The 6414-nt window shown below is 48.4% G+C and overlaps 1 long non-coding RNA gene and 1 other non-coding gene across 2 annotated transcripts in view; both read right to left on the bottom strand.

Annotated features, from left to right (window-relative positions):
• Positions 1-2937, bottom strand: part of LOC116978125 — a 9450-nt gene extending 6513 nt beyond the window's left edge. The window contains exon 1 of the long non-coding RNA XR_004413376.1: positions 2879-2937. This is a non-coding gene — a long non-coding RNA (uncharacterized LOC116978125). The remainder of the gene's footprint in view (positions 1-2878) is intronic.
• Positions 2938-6010: 3073 nt separating this feature from the next.
• On the bottom strand, positions 6011-6083 carry trnat-ugu. The gene has a single exon. It is a non-coding gene; the product is annotated as a tRNA-Thr (tRNA).
• Positions 6084-6414: the final 331 nt, after the last annotated feature.

The raw sequence follows: 6414 nt of genomic DNA on the forward strand, positions 1-6414 counted from the left end.
GAGGGGCAGGACTGGCAGCTCAATGTTCCGGGGTACAGGAGCTTCAGGAGAGACAGGGGTGAGGGAAAAAGAGGAGGGGGGTTGCATTGTTGGAGGGTGTGTTCAGAGGTGACATTACGGACGGTTCATCTAGTGAGGATGTATGGGTGGAGCTGAGGAGCAAGAAAGGGATGATGTACTACAGACCCCCGAATAGTCAACGGGAATTAGAAGAGCAAATGTGCCGGAAGATTACAGACAGCTGCAGGTCAAATAAGGTTTTCAAGAAGGAACTGCAGATGCTGGAAAATCGAAGGTACACAGAAATGCTGGAGAAACTCAGCGGGTGCAGCAGCATCTATGGAGCGAAGGAAATAGGCAACGTTTCGGGCCGAAACCCTTCAGGAAATTGGAGGAACAGCACCTCATATTCCGCTTGGGGAGTCTGCATCCTGCGGGCATGAACATCGAATTCTCCCAATTTTGTTAGCCCTTGCTGTCTCCTCCCCTTCCTCAGCCCTCGGGCTGTCTCCTCCCATCCCTCAGCCCCTGGGCTCCTCCTCCTCCTCCTCCTTTTCCTTCCTTCTCCCCGCCACCCCCTATCAGTCTGAAGAAGGGTTTCAGCCCGAAACGTTGCCTATTTCCTTCGCTCCATAGATGCTGCTGCACCCGCTGAGTTTCTCCAGCAGCTTTGTGTACGGTCAAATAAGGTTGTTGTAGTCGAGGGTTTCCCAATATACACGGCGAAAATCATACTGTGAAGGGTTTAGATGGGGTGCAATTCCTCAAAAGTGTTCAGGAGAGTTTTCTTAGACAATATGTGGAGGCCCCCACACATGAGGGGGTAATGCTGGATCTAGTATTGGGAAATTGGGAAGGGCAAGTTAATGACGTGTGTGTGGAGGAGCCTTTTAGGACCAGTGACCACAGTTCGATGAGGTTTAAGATAGTTGTGGATCGGGACGGAGAGGGTCCACATGTTAAAATGCTCAACTGGGGTAAGGCCAACTTTGAGGGTATGAGAGAAGGTCTCGCTCAAGTTGACTGGAGCAGGTTATTTGAGGGGAAAGGAACATCTGCCAAGTGGGATGTTTTTAAAAGTGTACTGAAGAAAGCTCAGGGTGTGTACGTCCCCGTTAGAGTGAAGGGCAAAGCAGGCAAACGTAAGGAAGCTTGGCTGACGAGGGAAAATGAGACATTAGTCAAAAACAAGAAGGATGCATGGGACAGGCGAAGGCAGCTGGGATCAAGTGCATCCCTAGAGTAGATTCGGGAACTAAGGAGCAAACTAAAAAAGGAGATTAGAAGGGCAGAAACGGGCCAGGAGATAGCTCTGGCGGGTAGCATTAAGGACAATTCCAAAAGATTATATAAATACATAAGGGGGAAAAGGGTAACCAGAGAGAGAGAGAGTAGGACCTCTCAGGAATCAAAGCGGTCACCTCTGTGTGGAGCCACAGTAGATGGGCAAGGTCCGAAATGGGTATTTCTCCTCTATGTTTACCCAGGAGAAAGACAGTAGGACGGAGGAAATTGGGGCGGTCACTGGAAGTGTCTTGAGAGCAGTCAGTGTTACCATTGAAGAAGTACTGAAGGTACTGTTGTGTTTGAAGGTAGACAAATCTCCAGGGCCTGATCAGATATATCTGAGGACATTGCGGTTGAAGTTTACGAGTCGTCCTTAAATACAGGAGGGGTGACAAAGTACTGGAGGGTGGCAAATGTTGTGCCTCTTTTCAAGAAGGGCCGCAGGGAAAATTCTGGGAACTATAGGCCGATGAGCTTAACATCTGTAGTTGGTAAGTTACTAGAGTGTATTCTGAGGGATAGGATTCCGATTAGGGACATTCAGCATGTTTTGTACGTGGGAGGTCGTGTCTCACAAATCTGATTGATTTTTTTGAAGACGTGACCAAAAATATTGATGAGGGCAGAGCTGTAGATGTTGTGTACATGGATTTCAGTAAGGCATTCGACAAGGTGCCGCATGGTAGGCTGCTCTGGAAGGTTAGATCTCATGGAATCCAAGGAGAGATAGCTGAATGGATTGCAAATTGGCCCCATGGAAGGAAGCAGAGGGTGATGGTGGAAAGTTGCTTCTCAGACTGGAGGCCTGTGACTAATGATGTGCCTCAGGGTTCGGTGCTGGGCCTGTTACTGTTTGTCATCTACGTCAATGATTTGGATGAGAACATACAGGGCAAGATTAGCAAGTTTGCTGATGATACAAAAGGGGGTGGTTTTGCAGATAGTGAAGATGGTTGTGAACGATTGCAGCAGGATCTGGATCGATTGGCCAGGTGGGCGGAGGAATGGTTGATGGAATTTAATACAGAGAAGTGTGAGGTGTTGCATTTTGGGACGTTGAACAAGGGCAGGACCTACACAGTGAATGGTAGGCCTCTGGGTAATGTTGTAGGGCAGAGGGATCTAGGAGTACAGGTGCATGGTTCCTTGAAGATTGAGTCGCAGGTCGATAAGTTAGTCAAAAAGGCTTTTGGCATTTTGGCCTTCATCAGTCAGAGTATTGAGTATAGAAGTTGGGAGGTCATGTTGAGGCTGTATAAGACGTTGGTGAGACTGCATTTAGAATATTGTGTTCAGTTCTGGGCACCATGTTATAGGACAGATGTTGTCAAGCTTGAAAGGGTTCAGAAAAGATTTACGAGGATGTTGCCAGGACTAGAGGGCGTGAGCTACAGGGAGAGGTCGAGTAGGCTGGGTCTCTATTGCATGGAGCGCAGGAGGATGAGGGGAGATCTTATAGAGGTGTACAAAATCATGAGAGGAATAGATCGTGTAGATGCACAATCTTTTACCCAGAGTAGGGGGATCGAGGATCAGAGGACACAGGTTCAAGGTGAAGGGGAAAAGATTAAATAGGTATCCGAGGGGTAACTTTTTCACACAAAGGGTGGTGGGTGTATGGAACAAGCTGCCAGAGGAGGGAGTTGAGGCTGGGACTATCCCATCGTTTAAGAACCAGTTGGACAGGTAAATGGATAAGACGGGTTTAGAGGGTTATGGACCAAGCGCAGGCAAGTGGGACTAGTGTAGCTGGGACGTTGTTGGCCGGTGGGGGCTTTGGGCTGAAGGGCCTGTTTCCACACTGTATCACTCTATGACTCTATGAATGTGCGTGTGTGCATATGTCTGCATACCTGTGTGTGTATGTGTGTGTGTGCGTGCGTGTGCATGCCTTTGTGTGTTTGCGCACCTTTGTGTGTGTTTGTGTACCTGTGTGTGTGTTTTCAAGATTCAAGATTCAAGATAGATTTAATTGTCACATGTGCCAGATGGCACAGTGAAATGAAATTCCCATACAGCCATACAATAAAAATAAAAATAAACGACTCAACACACTATAGAATTTAACATAAAACATCCCCACACAGCAGAATCAAAGTTCCCCACTGTGTGGGAAGGCACCAAAGTCAGTCTCTTCCTCCACTGTTCCCCGTGGTCAGGTACCTGTGTGTGTGTTTGTGTACCTGTGTGTGTGTGTGTTTGCGTACATGTGTGTGTTTGATAAGATAGATAGATAGATAAATACTTTATTAATCCCCTTATTCAGGGGAAATTCTGATGTCCATGCAGCACACTAATAAAAATACAACAGTATTCATAAAGAAATTCAACACCAAAACATCCCCCCACAGTGATTCCCACTGTGGGGGAAGGCACAAAGTCCAGTCCCCATCCTCTTGTCCACCCATAGTCGGGCCTATTGAGGCCTCCACAGTCGCCGCCACGGCGCCCGATGTTCTCGCCAGGTGATGGTACTCCGGCGTCGGGAGAACCCCCAGCAGCTTGGGGTGCCAGGAACGGCCGCCTTCCCACCGGAGCCTGCGGCTTCCAAGCCAACAGACCACGCCAGACGGAGCTCCGCACACTGGTGATCTCGGCGAGATGCAAGTTCAACGTCGCAGCTGGCCGCTCCACAGAACCGCGGCTCCACGATGTTTTCCTCGGCGGTACCAAGCATACTGGAGTCCCAGCGCGGCGACCCAGGAAAGGCAGCGCCCGCTCCGCAATAGCGCTCCAGCGCTGCACTGCCGCCAAAGCCGATGTTCTGCGCCGCCACCGCCAACGCCGACGTTCTGTGCCGCCGCCAAAGCCGATGTTCTGGCCAGGTCCCCTCAGGGAAACGTCGCTCCAGGACCCGCTGGTAGGCCGCGAGGACAGGTCGAAGAAGCTGCTCGGAGGAAGGCAACCCCTCCGACCAGGTAGGGACTTAGAAAAGCAGTTTCCCCCTTCCCCCCCACCACCCCCCACACATAAAAGATTTAGACCCCCTGACTGTACATTTAACAAACTCAAAATAATAAAAAAGAAGGGGAAAAAAACGGACAGCTGCAGGACAGCTGTGTACCTGTGTGTGTGTTTGTGTACCTGTGTGTGTGTTTGTGTGCCTGTGTGTGTGTTTGTGTGCCTGTGTGTGTGTTTGTGTGCCTGTGTGTGTGTTTGTGTGCCTGTGTGTGTGTTTGTGTGCCTGTGTGTGTGTTTGCGTACCTGTGTGTGTGTGTGTTTGCGTACCTGTGTGTGTGTTTGCGTACATGTGTGTGTTTGTGTACCTGTGTGTGTGTTTGTGTGCCTGTGTGTGTGTTTGTGTACCTGTGTGTGTGTGTTTGCGTACCTGTATGTGTGTTTGTTTACCTGTGTGTTTGTGTACCTGTGTGTGTGTGTTTGCATACCTGTATGTGTGTTTGTGTACCTGTGTGTTTGTGTACCTGTGTGTGTGATTGTGTACCTGTGTGTGTGTGTGTGTTTGTGTACCTGTGTGTGTGTTTGTGTACCTGTGTGTGTGATTGTGTACCTGTGTGTGCGTGTTTGTGTACCTGTGTGTGTGTGTGTGTTTGTGTACCTGTGTGTGTGTTTGTGTAGCTGTGTGTGTGTTTATGTACCTGTGTGTGTGTTTGCGTACCTGTGTGTGTGTTTGTGTACCTGTGTGTATGTGTTTATGTACCTGTATGTGTGTGTTTGTGTACCTGTATGTGTGTGTTTGCGTACCTCTGTGCGTCTGTGTGTGTCTGCGTACTTCTGCGTGTGTGTGAGAGAGGTGGAGGCTGCACCAAATGGTGTGTTTAGTTTTCATTTCTAATTCATGGATTGCAAGAATAAAGGAAATGGAATGTTTGAGCTTCCAAAGCCAATGGGACTGGCAGTTATTTTGATGAATGGATTTAGGAATAATCCCGACCACTATTGCAAGCTGACCAATGTGGAAGTAATTCACCATCTCCAGTGAAAACCAATAGGTGACATTTAAGGTCGGAACATTTTAAGGTCTTACAGTCTGTAGAAGGGTTCCGACTTAAAATGTCACCTTCTCTCCAGAGATGCTGCCTGACCCGCTGAGTTACACCAGCATTTTGTGTCTATCTTTAGTTTAGTTTATTGCCACGTGTACAGTGAAAAGGTTTTTTGTTGCGTGCTATCCAGTCAGCAGAAAGACTATACATGATTACAATCAAGCCGTCCACAGAGTACAGATACAGGATGAAGGGAATAACGTTTAGCGCCTGATAAAGTCCAGTAAAGTCCGATTCAAGATAAACTGAGGGTCTCCAATGAGGTGGACTGTAGCTCAGGACCACCCTCTAGTTGGTGAGGGGATGGTTCAGCTGTCTGATGGCCCTTTGGTCACGGGAGTTGAAGAATTGACCGATCTAAGAGGAGGCTAAGGGTAGCAGTTAGTACTAGAAATGCTGGTTTAGACTTTAGAGAAATACCAGGAAGCAGTCCCTTCGGCCCACCGAGTCCAGGCTGACAAGCGATACCCGTACACTAGGGAGTTTGCTAAAGTAATTTAACCTACAAACCTGTACGTAGGGTGGGAGGAAACTGGAGCACCCAGAGGAAACACACCCAGTCAAAGGGAGATCGTACAAACGCTGTGGAAACAGGGCCCAGGGCCTTTGGTACAAAGTCAACAGCTGCCACCCTCAAAATACACTTTGCACCTACTACACCCACTTCTTTAAACTTCCTCCTTATGCCCTTTGACATTGCCACCCTTGGGAAAATGTTCAGGCCCCAGTGAGATTTGAACTCACGGCCCCTGGTTTACAAGACCAGTGCTCTAACCCCTGAGCTATGGAGCCTTTAGTGCTGAGATAGGGATTTAAAAGAGTGGAATGATTGTAATGAATGATAGCAGATCCACTTCTGGGACCAGGAAACAAAGGGTCGTAAACTCATAAGGTCATAAAGAATAGGAGTAGAATTAGGCCATTCGGCCCATCAAGTCTACTCCGCCATTCAATCATGGCTGATCTATCTCTCTCTCTCCTAACCCCATTCCCCTGTCTTCTCCCCGTAACCCCTGATGCCACTTGGCTGGGGCACCATCTTGTTTCTAGAGGATTGGTGAAATCTAGAAGTATTGCCTGAAGTATGAGAGAGACAGAAACTCTCACCACATTTAGGAAACAT

Source organism: Amblyraja radiata, chromosome 10 (genome assembly GCF_010909765.2).
Source record: "Amblyraja radiata isolate CabotCenter1 chromosome 10, sAmbRad1.1.pri, whole genome shotgun sequence".
Taxonomy (NCBI): Eukaryota; Metazoa; Chordata; class Chondrichthyes; order Rajiformes; family Rajidae; genus Amblyraja; species Amblyraja radiata.